Genomic DNA, 15,054 nt, shown 5'->3' with positions numbered 1-15,054 from the left:
ACAAGGAAAGAAAGACACTGGAGAAGACTGATTTTCCATTACCCATGAGATCAGTGGCTGATCCAAAAAGGAAATCCAAGCCATTTAGTTCCCAATGTATTGCTTCACTCAATAGACTAGGTTGTCACCATGAGATAGTGCATACTTTCTGCTCCAAGAGAAGAAAGTAGAAGGTACTTTGCTAAGACAATATCTGCCCATGAAAATTGTGTGTAACAGCCTACCACGCATTTCTCATTAATCTATAGCCAATGTATGGCAACCAAATTTATCAAGATCCAGCCAGAAGATACTCAGAGGCTTCTGATTTAATGTAAGAATGAAGGGGTTGCCCACTTTCAACAGTCTTGCTTTCCATAGTAATAAAAGGTTACATGGTATTTTGATTTTAGCAGTAAAAGATTACCTGGAGATTGCTCCAGTAGTGTAATGGCATCCTTAACAGCATTCATAAGAACACACTGGAGTTTCCTTCCTAAAAGATTTAATTCCTTAAAATATTTACTTCTAAATTTGGATCAAAGGGGAGAACAAATTTAAGCACCAGATCCACAAGCTCATGAACTATTATCCTCAATGAAAGAATAAAATCATGTCAGATCAGTAAATTTCATAAAAATGTTACCCTTTCTTGAGGTTTCATTTTTGAGATACAAATGCCGAGAAGTGGATGAATCTGCTGAATATTTTATCACATTCCCACATGCTCTAAAAGAACATTACAACTTCACTGGAAAGTTCCATTATGAAAACACATGGATAAAATTACTTGTGCTAGGAAAGAACACTGCATCTCAGAGAGTCTTTATAATGAAAAAAAAAATAGGTTATAGTACATATCTGAGGTAAGTGCATGAATAAGCAACTGAAATCCAACGCATAGGCAAAATATAAAGAGCAAGCATTGATGTGAGCATGCACTGACTTTCCAAGCAATGCAGTAGAAATTCCCCAAGTGCCCAGTGCAGATATATCTCTAGGCACCCACTTGATCAATGACTAGCTGAGAATGCTGTGTGTGACAATGTCACAGAGGGCTTTAGGTGCATGCTGCTTGGTGGGCCACCATTAAAGACTCAGGAAGTGCCAGCTGCAGAGCCCAGGCTGCTGGAGATGTTATTGCCAATGAAACACTGATGCCACTTTACATGAGCAAAGCCATACAAAAATATTGTGATTATCTCTAGAGTTCTGTAAAACCAACTAGTGCAAGCCAAAAATTCAGACTGTTTAACTGTAAATAAGGGAGAATCAAATAAAAGTTTTATTTTCCCTAACATAATAACAGGAAAACCCTGGGAGGCAGTGCTTTAATTTTGTAAAACTTATTTAATCTTTCCAATGCTATCCTTCACTTCTAAACATTAGAATCAAAGATGATTAAAATCTGCTCTTCTCTTTATTTGTCTGAAGTGGGTTGTTGTGTCTATGGCTAGGAAGGAATGTCAGACAAAAATCCATGATGTGGCTCCAGGTTTTAATTTAATATAGTAGAAATACATATGGTTTGTTACTTTTTAATTTAATATACATTTTCATTACTAAAATAGGTTTTGGAATTTTTAAAAGAGTTCCTGTAAATTCTTCTAGAAATCCACTGGAAATTATTTACAAGGGGAGCGCAGTTCAAAGGGAATATCACAACTGAGCGACAAAAGCTGGAAAGTGATAGACACTTCATACTGGCTGTGTACTTAAAACAGTCACCAAACTAAATATTTCTGCATAAATTATACTAAAGCCACCTTGCTTTTAGCTAATTCATAATTAAAACCTGTTTCAACACCTCTGGAAAACTCAGTATAAGAATAGTCTATAGGCTGAACAATATCTGCATATAAAGTAATTGTACCAGTTGTCAGGGTCTGATTGGACAAAATCCCAGTGCCACACCCTGTTTCATCCCAAGAATGAAATTAAGACACAAATGAGGTCAAGTACTGTAATTGGACTATTTATTACAAATTACAAAAAGACAGTTATTATAAACAAGGGAATTATTCTAATAAAGAGGATAGTGATAGGACAGATTGGAAAAAAGGTAGAAAATGAAGCAAGGGTTCATGGTGCAGAGAGAGACAGTCATCACTGTGGATCTAGCAGTGTCCCAGTGATCCATTATCATTATCATCAGTGGTGGGAGTTCTTCAGGGTTTGTAGTTGGTGTTGGAGCAGTGTCCCCCAAGAGTCCGTTGGAGGTCGGTGTCCTCATGGATGCATCCTTCTGGAGTCCCCTTGAAGGAACCCATTTTGGTGATGTCTTACTTCCCCTTTTATAATGATCTGCAGGGAGTACCTATGTTCTTCAAGTCACTTCTCTTGCTCTTTGTGGACCAGTTTCCCTGGTCTTGCAGCCACCTCTTCCAACTGCATGTGCCTGCATACACAGGTCTGCAGCAATTCTTGGGATAATGAACAGCAATTCCTCACACCAGTCCCCCAGGTAATGGACAGAAGAGTCTTATCTCTTTCCCACTCATCCCTCAGGCAGTGGAGGGTGGAGTTCCATCTCAGCTTTTCCTACCAAACTTTGAGACAATGGACGCTGGAGTCTGATTTCAGATCAGTTTCTCGCAGCATTATGTGCATGTCTTCTTTTTTTTTTTTTTGACTGTTTCTAGAAGTCTTTGCCAAATAAAAAAGAAAAAAAAAATGTTCAATATTTATTACCAAATAAGTTTAAAATGTAAATTCACATAAGCTAAATCCAGCTTGCTGTAACATAATTTGTCCAGGAAAGTCCTTGTTGATAATTATAATTGGTCTAGTTCTGAACTTTATATAGTACATGAAAAATACCATAGAATCATAGAAACAGCTGGGTTGGAAAAGAGGTTTAAGATCATCAAGTCTAACTGTTACTCCAAGACTGCCAGACCACCACTAAAGCATATCGCTGAGGTCAAGAATGATCCATCCCAGTATTCTGGAAAACAGGTAGACATATCAGGAAACTGGCATGTCTAAGCAGTGTTTATGGAGCAGCATAAAGGGAGAAGCAGGGACAAGCTACAGAGGAGAAATTTGGAAGCATTGCCCAGACACTGATGGATGCTGTCAGGAAACTCACCAAGGCTCACCTGAAGGTGATGCTCAAAGGGAACAGCAAAACCAATCAGAAGAGCCGTATTATTAGAAAAAGTTTGAATAAAAAAAGGCAGGAAGGAGTACCATGGAAACTACAGGCCTGCCAGCCTGAGCTCAGGGCTGAAGAGGATCATGAAGCAGATTACACTGAGTGCAATCACACAGCACTTGTGGGAAAAGAGGGGGATCAGACCCAGTCAGCACAGCTTTATGAAGGTCAGGTTGATCTCCTATTGTCAACACCTTGACCCAATACAGCATGATGCAATACCATACTCACAGACAAACTGATAAATTATCAACTAGATCAATGAACAACAGGGGGGACTGAGAACTGGCTGAACTGGCAAGTTGAGAGGGTCATTATCAGTGGTGTACGCAGAGAACTTGTTCTGTGAGGGGACGCTTGCAGAGATAGGTTTGCTCAGTGTGGAGCAGAGATGACTTTGGGGGTACCTAAGAGCAGCCCTAGTGCCTACAAGGAGATTATGCAGGGGACAGTTCTGGACTCATCATAAGGGTGCAAGGCAGGCAGGCAAGAGACAACTGAGATAAATAGAAACTAGAGAAGGTCACACTGGCTATAAGAAGCAGCTGTTTTCCCATAAGGACAGTCAGGTAGTGCACCAGTTGCCCAAGGAGGTTGTGCAGTCTCTGTCCTTGGACACTTTCAAGATGAAGCCCTGAGCAGCCTTGTCTGACCTCAGAGTTGACTCTTCTGCATACAGGAGGTTGGACCAGAGACTTCCAAGGGTTCCTCCCAGTCTGACCTATCCTTTGATCCTGCAGTAAACAAAAGCTTCTTATTATTAGCATGGGGATAATTGTTTCATGCTTTCACCCGTGGGGTTCAGATATTGGTTCCTGTTACAGTCATTAGAGTTTCTGACTTTCTACATAGGAATGATTGCTTGAATGACCTAACAAGTTCAACTGACCTATGATTTTAGCTCTTACTACAATAAATTTATTTTTGTTACCAATTAATTTGCCATCTCTCTGAGCTATATACCATATAACTATGTACTTAATGTCATGAAATATGGATGTATTACTTCATGTGGGACAATTACTTTCAATTGTTTTAAATGCATTCTTACTATCCTGTATCACCTCTTTATGGAGTTCTCATTACATAGCTAAAAGTGTCATCTAGTACCAGGTTTTAATTTTGAATACTGACAATAGATTAGAATCTGCTCCTCATCCTAATTGTATCCAGGTACTTTCTGACTCAGTCGAAACATGAAAAATTCAGATAACTTTGTCTCCACCTTCCAGTACTACAGTATATGTAGTTTGATAAGTATAAGCTGGTTTCTATGCCTGATTGAAGCTATTGATGAAGTAATGAATTTCATACTTTATTCTGCTCTTGTATGGAAGTGACTTACATGATTAGCCTAAGTTTAATATCTTTCAAACTTTTGTCAACTTGAGAACTTTCCACGCTGATCAGCAGTTAAACTCTTCTCAGTAGTGGAGACAAAGGTTTTCTTGCTGTTGATGCCTGGAGATGGATCTCTGCAGACCACAGTTAGATGATATCAAAATGGTCTCAAAGAGTCACTACAGAATGCATGAATAGTAGCTTTCTAACCTGTGATAACTTATTGTGTGACAAAGCCACTTGCAGAGAGCTCACCACTTAGCTTTTGTTCTCTACTCTGCTGAATGTGTTCACGAGGTCCTGCCCATGGAAGCTTTGAAAACATCATTTAGAGTTCTACTTCTTCTATTAGTGTGACATCCGTTTGAATAAATTTGGTTTGACTTGGTTCCTGGCAGTCTGATGGATCACAGTTGTCATTTATACTAACAGTGGCAGTCTGTCTCCTCTATTTCATATGCCTTGTGCTAGAATTTTCATTACTTTGTACAACAGAATTTGACTAGTCACAAGAAATACATACAATTAGTGCACAAAAATAATACATTCATGTATAAATCATTTTCACTAAAAAAGCCTTGTATTTTAAACAGAAAAAAATCAAGTAGCCTTGGAATAATATGTATGGGGCATTTCACAGGTAGGATATGAACAATGTCCTGGTAAAGCCTTCCTGCTCATATGCCAAACTCATTAGCATGTTTGGTTCATTGTTGCTTCTCAGAGTTAAAGCAGCTGAAAATATTACAAGAGTACATTTATGTAATACTATGTCTTCTGAAAATTGTCAGCTTGTTCCCCCAATTTCTAAACTTTAATTCCAACATGCACATGTGGATTGTGGGCACAGTGATTCATCAGTGCAAGAATGAAGAATGAATCATCCCAAAATGATCATGGAGGAGGTGGATGCGGTGGTACAGGAGGGCACACCAAAGGCAGCCTGCCACGCCATCTGAGAAACATCCACGAATGATTGAAGTGCGCTTAGATGCAGTCTTCTCTAAGGATTAAAATAGAGCAGTGTGAGTTCTCTATAAATCTACCTTGTACAAAAGTATATTCTACAAGTAAACCCAGATTTTAACTGAAGAAAAGGCACCTGGGATTGCAGTTGCATTTCTACTTTCCAAATGAATCTTAGTTCTAAATAACAAGGTAGGGGTTGGAGTATCATCTGTGATGTCCAGTAGTTTTACCTTGCACCACGTTGAATGTTGTCATCTAGCTGCCCTCAGTTTTAACTAAAAATAACTTTTTAGCATCATACCCAGAGATGCCTGCAGAAGAAATCTTTTTCAGCTATATGCACCTCTTCCTTACACCTATCAAGTTCTAGTATCAGTCATATAAGCAGTCTGTTATCATGACCTACTCTTAGTATGGGCCTGTGAGTATTACTGTATATTTGTTTCTTATTTCCACTGTTTCTCTATGTAAAACTGACAGATACAGCAAATACCAGTTCATTTATAGTCATCCATAAACATATTTTCCCTTCCCATCACTTTTGAACACTCAGGTCAACTTTTGTGACATACAATTAAGATACATATACAAAATGAGGGCACAGTAATAATGTGTATTTTGTATGAGAAACATTGAACATTTTGGTGGGGGGGAGGTTATTAAGCAGGTTAATCTATACTTTTTATTCTTTGTTCCATGGCTTTTCAAGGTACCGGCATAAAATTTCTCAAGAATACCCCACTTGAGAGAAGTTGGAAAATATCACTTGCTCCAGCAATACAAACAAAACCAGAATCCAGTTAACTCAAGTTATAACAACAAATCTTTTTCTAGCATAATGGTTTGATGCTTCCTGAGAGAATTCTTCTTCTGTTTTATGCAGTACTTCACGAAATAAGAAACTTCCCATACAATGCCAGTATTGGCCAACCAGGATTTTACACTCCTCGTGGAAACAGCTGTGCCCATTATTGATCCTGCCAATTGTTCTGGGGTGAGATATGAAACAGAAAGTGTATTAGTCAGGAAATATTTTTGTCTGACATAAAATGATAGCTTATCCTAATAATCAGCACCATGTCATATAGGCAGCAGGGGGTGTATATTGTTCAGGATATTTTTAATGTGTAATCATAGTCCACATTATTAGGAATAACCAAAGGGAATCCACATTAGTATTTCATATAAAGGCTTGAGGCAGCAATTGAAAACTTTCACTTTATATAAATTATCTCATTGAAGGCGAGAGAAAAAACATCTCAGGGATGCAGTTGATAAACGAATGGGTAAGCTTTGTTGATTTGGTGAGATCTTCTTTTTTATTTTTTTATTTTTATTTTTTACAAGCCTTAAACTATAACAGATGCTAAAACTCCAGCTGAGTCTGTTTTGGCTTCTGTTCATATCCTCCATGACTGAATGTTTTTACCTCCTCTAACTTTCTTCCAGAACTGCACTACAGCAATGGATACAACAAATCAAAACATTTTCCAACATAATTTTGTCAGAAAATAGCAATTCATCTGTTCTGAAATATTGTTCAGATTTTGCAAGGAGGATCTGTAGCTGAGAAAGGTATTGCAGTGTGGCTGATAAGCCGTACTCCAATTCTAACTTGCAATAAACACTTAAATTTTTCAGTCCCTAAATTTCTACATATTAAGTATATGCAAGGGTTATTGAATAGACATGTCTTTCTCTGTGTGAGTTCAGTTTAATTCAGCCACAGAAACAAGAGGTTAAAAAAAAACCCCAAAAGAATATTTTAAGAACTGGGCATCTTAACCTGGAACAGTGAGAGCATCTGGGAGAGTTTGCACAACCCAGCCTGAGAGCAGCTTTGCAGAGTCTGGCCTAAGCATATGCATCCCCATTGCTCACCTGCCTCATCCTGTCCCACCTACTGCAGGTATGTTTGTCACAGGGTGTCCTAGAGATACTTGACAACAGGTCAGTCAAAGAAAAAAAGCACTTAACTTTTGAGGAATTTAAACAGTCTGTCATCTAGATATTCATAGTTTTGCTTCTTGCCTCAGTGGTGAGGTCCAGGACATATAGGATCAGTAAGACAGGAAAAGAAGCAAATAAATTCACCTTTGTTGTTTAAACAAATCAACGTAAAATAGCACAGATTATCCTAATAAAGATATTTTGAAGGAAACTGTTTATCTTGATTGAAAGTAACCTGACAATTGGTCTCTTTTAAAGGACAACCTCAGTGTACTCACAACTACACTGTGCAGGGAGAAGGGCATGGGGGAAACAAGTGAAATGATACACTCATCTTAGTCATGGATGAACTTTGCCTTTCAGAATTATTAAAACCATTTTATCTAGTCTCTCAGATGCTTAAAAGAGATTACAAAAACAGTGCTTACATACTCAAGAAACTCACATTGGTAAAATACCCCATATATTATTTAGTGAGTGAATGCTATTTATAACAACACAGCTATCATCACATTTATAGAGCTTTCCAGGCCTGAATGTGTGATATACTATCTCTCTGCCCAAGTACAGTGGATGGAGGGCGGGGGACAAAACCAGTGTAAACAAAGTACCATGATAAATGTTTGGTACCTTAAAGTCAGTGACAAATTGCCTGTTTACTTCTTTTGGACAAGGATTTACACCAGAAAAAAACCCCACTGAGCAGAAAATCCACCATATACCAATTGAAAATACACATTTATCACTTCCATTCATGAAAGCAATAGCTTCTGATCCATTTGTTTGGGCATTTCTGCAACATATTGAAATGAATATTTTTTAATATTCCAGAAAGGCAATAAAACAGAACCAAAGAACTTAGTCTGAATCTGATATTTTGAGCACAACTAATTCATCCTGCTCCTTTCTTAACTTTGCATTCGCTTAATAATGGTATGGCTAGACAATCTTTCCTCATCTCTTTCCCCATCTGCATGTCTGCTGTATTTACCCCATACAGGGCCAGACTGTTGAATACACATAGATTTGCTTAAATAGTGAGAAAATTGTTCCAGTGATTATCCAGCTTCTCAGATGCCACAATTATCCCAAAGATTCAACAGCTGTTTCATGTTTCTCAGTTACAGTTGCAGACTGGTCAATAAAAGAAAAAAAAAAAAAAGTATTATTTTTTTATTTTTTTTATTTAAAGTATGGCACATTTTATGCAACTAAAAAGCCAGTCAGAAGTCTTAGGTGAAATGCTGAAGTCAAGAATCAAAGAAAGAAGAAAGATCTTATTCTCTCACCTGACATCAAAATACAGTATTTGGGAAAAGAAAGAGTGCAAACAATAATGTGGGACTCAGTGATCGGTTTTGTAACAAACGTAATTTCCAGAGATGCCCTGACTTGCTCAACTGTCAACTGAAAAATCAATGATTGGAAACAGCACAGATCCAGAGAAACACAGCTGTCAACATTACATTGCTCTCCTGCTGCTTTATTTATCTCCTTTCTTGAATCACTTCCCTCTTTTCTATATTCCTTCTGCATTGGTTTCAAGTTACTTATTCTTTGCACATCTTATAACTGTCTCCTATATCTTTCTTTTTTTTTTTTTTTCCACCTGTGTTTGAGTATCTCTAGTTGCTTCTTTCTCTTCTACGTAAAAATACAGATGCATAAACCTCAAACCTCTTAATCCCTATTTGTTAGTCTTCTTTGTCTGCTCCTCCTGCTCCTGGTTTTAAGCCTAGCTTTGTGTCAGTCTGCATAATTTCCCCATGTGTCAAACTGTCAGGAAGAAGCAGAAGAGTTTTGCTGTGTTCAGACAAACTGAATAGTCTTGTCTCCTCTGAGCAAAGTACATATTGGTTTATGAGTCCCATTTTTGAAAAAGGAGTAGGCAGTTTTTTTTCAAGGGATGAAAATTCCCTAGAAATGTATATCTGAGAACTCAGCTTGGCGTATGTTTTATGTATATTTATTTCTGTACAGAGATTCATGAGCAAGCCTCAGCCTCATGTATTGCACCCTGTGAAGAGGAACAGGTGAGGTGGCTTGTTTGTATTTACCATTATACTTCCACAATAAACAGGCTAAATGCAGGGCTTTTAGGGATCAGCAGGTCACTCTATCCTTTTGCACTGAATAAATGGGCTAGGGAAGATGTGAAGCCTCGCACTGTCTTTTAAACTAAGTCTACAATGGAGATTTAACATGGTGCACTTCTTGATTTCCTGTCAGCCTTCCGAAACACTAGATGTTGTACTTACTACTTCTGCAGTGCAAGGCTATCTTTTGGGGGGGGGGGGGGGGGTTTAAGAAAAAACAAGTAGTTTATAACTCTGTGATAATTCATCTTTAGGCATATGAATGTTTTGCTGTCCATGAGATATTTGTCTAAGCTTCCACAACAGTTATCCAGCTGTAGATGATACAGTTGGAGTCTGGAAAGTGATACAACTAACCTAGTTGTAGTCAGCTGAATGGCTCTAGACTCCACTGACTGTGTTAATTATATCTCCATGGGCTGTCATGGGAGTTTAGTCACCTAATGTACATGTAGATATGTAAATTTAGTTACCTGTACCTGCAAGCTGATCTCACCCTATTAGGGATGAGTTTCAATGGTATGAATGGAGAGAATGGTATCAATGGAGAGAAATGAACTAGTCTGTGATGCAATTAATTTCATCCTGAAATACACATCTAAAATATCCCATGCCAGGATTCATCCAATTTGTTACCAAGTTTGCAGTTTTTATAGCTTGATACTTTTATATCCAATTTAGGAGCTTAACATCAAACATTTTCTCAGAGCTGGAATTCTTCATAGACAAAGGAAAGTATATATAGGATATCTAGTTCTTTCTCATTCCTTTTAGCTGAAAGAACAGTTTGTTCAGATATAATTTCGAAGGCTAGTTCACTTGTAAGCTTACCTTAACACATCCTGAACCAGTAGAAAGGATATTGCCATTTCATATTTTAATTAGCACAAGTAATCACTAATTTAATTGCCAATCTCATCAGTAAAAAGCCTTTAATAAGAAGGTAAAGGCAGTTACAAGTTTATATGGTCTTCCACAGTAAAATACTCACGGGTTATTTTCAAATAAATATTCTGTTAACCATTGCCAAGCTTTCTGAATCAAATGTTTTTGCTTTTCTCTTCAAAGGTTAGATGTTCATTCTGCTTCTTCCCACCATTTTCTTTTCCTATAGAAAACATAACAGTGAAATAAAAGACTCAATCAAATAAGGTTAATAGATTTTGAAACTAGAAGGAACATTATGATCTTTAATAGCACGACTCCCTAAATAACATAGGCCATAAAAACTCACCCAGCAATTCCTGCATTCAACCTACAATAGCTCTTCAAATTTTAGCACATCCATTGGAAAATTATCAAGTCTTGCTGTACAGACTTCTAGAGAGATAAAATTCAGCATATGATTGTTTGTTTTATTTGGTAAATTACCCTAAAAGCTTAACCCATGTACTGGAAAGGTTTAGTCAGGTTTTGATATTGCTTTTCATGATAAACAATTATCAGAAGTCACTTCCCATGTTGTTACTTGTAGATCATAGGCATATCAGCTCTTAACCCCTTTTTGAACATATTACATACATATTTATTGCTATTGTCCTTACTATAAAAATGCTTTCCAGATATACATAATTAGTAAAGCTCTTCCCTGAGATGTCTCTTTTTTTTTTTTCATTGTGGACATCAGACTGGAACCCGGGATTTTTACTAACACATGCAGTGGTGATATTTCCTATTTATTCCTTAATATTCTGCTGCTTATTTTTCAAAGATTTGAAAATATGTTTGTTTCCTAACTAGACAGTTACCCATAGGTTATCTATCAGTATAAGTAAATTCTCAACAGTGTCATCATATTCCCCTGTTAAGAGTTTATATTCTTAGACATATGGAGTTTGACTCACTTCTGTTAATTAATATTTTGTCCAATGGAGATCGCCTTGCCAAGCGATCCAGACTGATCTCTAAAAGAGATCTGTCATCATTATTATTTGCAAGTCTAGAAAGTTTTCTCCATCGACAAACTGTTCCACTGATTTTTTTTTTCCCATAAATTTGCTATAAATTTTGAGCTGCTATGAAACAAAACTGAGATGTCTGTGGCAGGACTGTATCTGGGATATGATGATGTATTGGCAAATTGTTTTCATTTTTACATTTAACTAATCTTATCCACTTTTAATGATATACTTTGATTTTGTGAAATTATTTTTTTTAGCCACTGTGGTACAAAAATTAAATAAAATGTCTTGACAGCATCTATTATACTTACTGAGCTTTTTTATCATCCAAAATTTTCATATCATATTTGGCAGAGGTAAATCAAAATTACATAAACTCTTTTTAATTGTCATTTCAACATCCTTTTATTTTTATATGAATGCCTTCCATATTAGACATTCGATTGGATTTACTAGGGCTTTGAATGCACTATGTTTAATGATTGTGCACCAAAATGGAAGAAGAATTTAAATATAAGAGAAATAAAAAGGACATTCATTATGAAGAACAGGAAAGCCAACAGTAGCTTCACTATATTTGGGGAATAAATGACAGTTTCAAACAATGTATATGTTAGAAAAATGTGCTCTTATACAAAAATTTGGAAAGTGAAAAAAATAAATGCTTTTCCATACATGGTTTTAACAGCATTAGGCATATATGTGACTGGATCATTTATTACAGATATTGGTCATTTTCATAAAAATCTATTACTTTAGCCTATTTCTAGATGAAAAGTATGAGTTACATTATTACTCAGACTTGTTTTCCCGGATGCATGTATAGCGTCAATGCCAGTATAAATAAAAATGAGCCATTCGTCATGCATGATTTGTTATACTATTATTTTCAGTATATTTTTCTTCATGAAATTTGGCTGATTACAGAAGATGCCTATGGCCATATTCAATCACTGACCAAATTAGCATTTCTTATGGTTTGTTTGGAGATTTGTAAGTGCCTGCAGTTTTTCAAAAGGTAGTGGATTTCATAAATTGTCAATGTTGCAAAGTGTTTGTTCAGATTTGCATTCTGGAAAGCAAAACAACATCTCATTTCTTATGTTAACACCAGTTTTCTTCAAGTTAATACTGAGGAAATTCCTTCAGCTTAAGTGGTGAGGAACTTTGTTGTTTTTTCTCTGCTGAGTTTTTATGACTGGTAGGTTTATTCAACAGTGAAGAAAGCCTGTAGGTCACTAAAGATTGAAACTATAAAATACTGAGTTTTTCATCGTCAATTTTTTTAGAAAGCAGTGTTACTTGAGAAAAACATATACCATCAAGGCAATAAAACACTATTTCCTTCAGCTTTGTAGTGACTCTTGTTCATTTTCATATAAAGTAAAAAAAAAGTTTATTTTTAATTATTACATGTCATAGTATGAGCGCTACACAATTTCACAATATAAAATTTAGCTTAAGAAAAATATTTCCTTTAATTGTGCATTATTATAACAAAACTATTTCTTCTGGAGTTTTATTAAAATTTTAATTAAAAATATTCAGAACATATGTATTATTAAAATTTCTTTTAAACAGGTTCAAAACCAGACTACATAAAAGACTGTTATTATTTCAAATACTAAAAATAATCCCACATCCAGGGCTGTCCATAGTGTTTAGAGGTTTCAATTTAAAAGCTATCGTACATTTGGCATTCACCCTTAATTAGTTATTTCTTACTTGAGGATAATTATTCTTTCTCCAGCTGAGACAGCAACTGCATCATACTGATGTAATTCAAATATGGCAAAAAGTGTATTTATTATTCTTCTTAGACAGATAACTTGAGGAGACTCTACATAGAAAATGTCATGTAAAGTAATAATATGGTCTCTTTGAGGCAAATCCATCTGCCACAGTGTTTACTAAGTTCTTTCATCAAATCAATCTTTCTTTTGATTTCATTCATCATAGTTATTTGTGTCTATTAATTATTCTTTTTATAAATTTAATATTTTCAGTTATTTCAAAAATAGTAGTTATATTTAGAACGGAAATGTTGCATTATTACTTGGTGATCATGGATTTAATACTGAAGTATGCATCTTTGACTATAAAATATACCACTGAGACTAGGCAATTGATTGGTATTTGAACTACCTTTGTTTGTTTGTTTGTTTGTTTGATTTTTTTATTTTTTTCATCAGTTCATCTAATATCCTGTTTCCAGTTATGACAAAAAAAAAGCTGTATTTGAAGTATGAAGCTCTGTAGAAGATTCTGCCTGCTAAGTAGATCTCTACCCAATTTCAAGACCCAGAAGAATTTAGCTTTCTATTTCTCTCCACATGAAGTAGTTTCGCAGGAAGTAGTTGTACAATCTCAGTAAATGTCAAATATAATTTTGAATCCCAGCCTCAATGGCCTTGTCTTCACCTTCAGAAAAGACAGGATTCTGGATACCTACAATTTTGGCCCCTCTACTAGAAGCTAATGGAAATAATTTGGCTTCCTAGCAGTACCTAATTTCCTTAACTGCAACTTCAAATTTGTGGCATTCCAGCCAATTCACTGACTCTTTTCCAAACTCTTGAGTTTCTTAAAAAAATAGATCTTGATTTTTTTATGCCTTTGGTTACTTATAATAATTTCAGCCATCTTAATTTATAATAGCCTGCAGTAATTTATGCTGCTGCCGATTATGTTCACTAGAGATACCTTTAACTAAAATAACCTCATATAACTTGCTGTTAAATCATATCGGTTTACTTTTTGCCTTCCACTTGTCCTTTTTTGTCACAGGTATGTAGGTTTTACTGTGGTATTTTTTGTTAGATTTATACTCTGTATGCAAGGGTTTGGGTTTTCTTTTTAGTATTTTACTTCTTTTATTGTACTTTTTTTTTTTTAACTGCTCTACAATCACTCCATGTGTACTCACATGCGTTGCACATTTCCTGAAGGATAGTTTACTCCATTTCAGAACTAGATTAAGCTATCTCACAGAGCCTTAAGAAGAACAAAGTGTACACACAAGGCAATACTAATGACTAATTAGTGTCTTGTAAATTTTTTATATTTTAAATTTCCTATGGTAGCTCACACTGCAAGAATAATGGTCTGCTCCCTTCATCTCCACTATGTGGAAATTTATGAATATTCAGAGGCAAATGGAAATAGATGAGCTAGATGATGGTACTTTACAATCAAGAAGACTGGGAGACTATGAAGAAAATAAAGTGGTTATAAAACACGAAAATAGTTCCACTAGCATACTTGCTAGTGTTGTGTACAGTTTGACCAGCCACTTTTTATACAATATTTGGATTCTCCCATCACACATTTTTTTCTCTGTATATTTGAGAAATTTGTCTTAACTCTGAATATATCCCATTTTTCCTCATTATTTCTCAGACTATAGCTGTTTGAGGGTCAGTTGGTGTAATGACATGATCCTGCTTTTTCTGCCTGTTACTTCTTCCTTGTGCAATGGCATTTTAGGATTAGAAGAGGCTCTTTTCTCTCCTATCTTTTCAGCAGTAAACACAGTTAAATATTTTATAAGAAGAAGGAGTTCCTGCAGGGTTTAAGTAGAAAGTTCTGCAACTGCACCTCTGTACATTTACTTTTGTATCTCCTGACGTGTGCAAGAAAACTATTTCCTTGGATTTTTGAC

This window comes from Neopsephotus bourkii, unplaced genomic scaffold, assembly GCF_033783945.1.
Source record: "Neopsephotus bourkii isolate Nb327-2 ecotype Australia unplaced genomic scaffold, CSIRO-AGI_Nbou_v1 NB_1638, whole genome shotgun sequence".
Taxonomy (NCBI): Eukaryota; Metazoa; Chordata; class Aves; order Psittaciformes; family Psittacidae; genus Neopsephotus; species Neopsephotus bourkii.
This window is presented reverse-complemented; position numbering follows the sequence as displayed.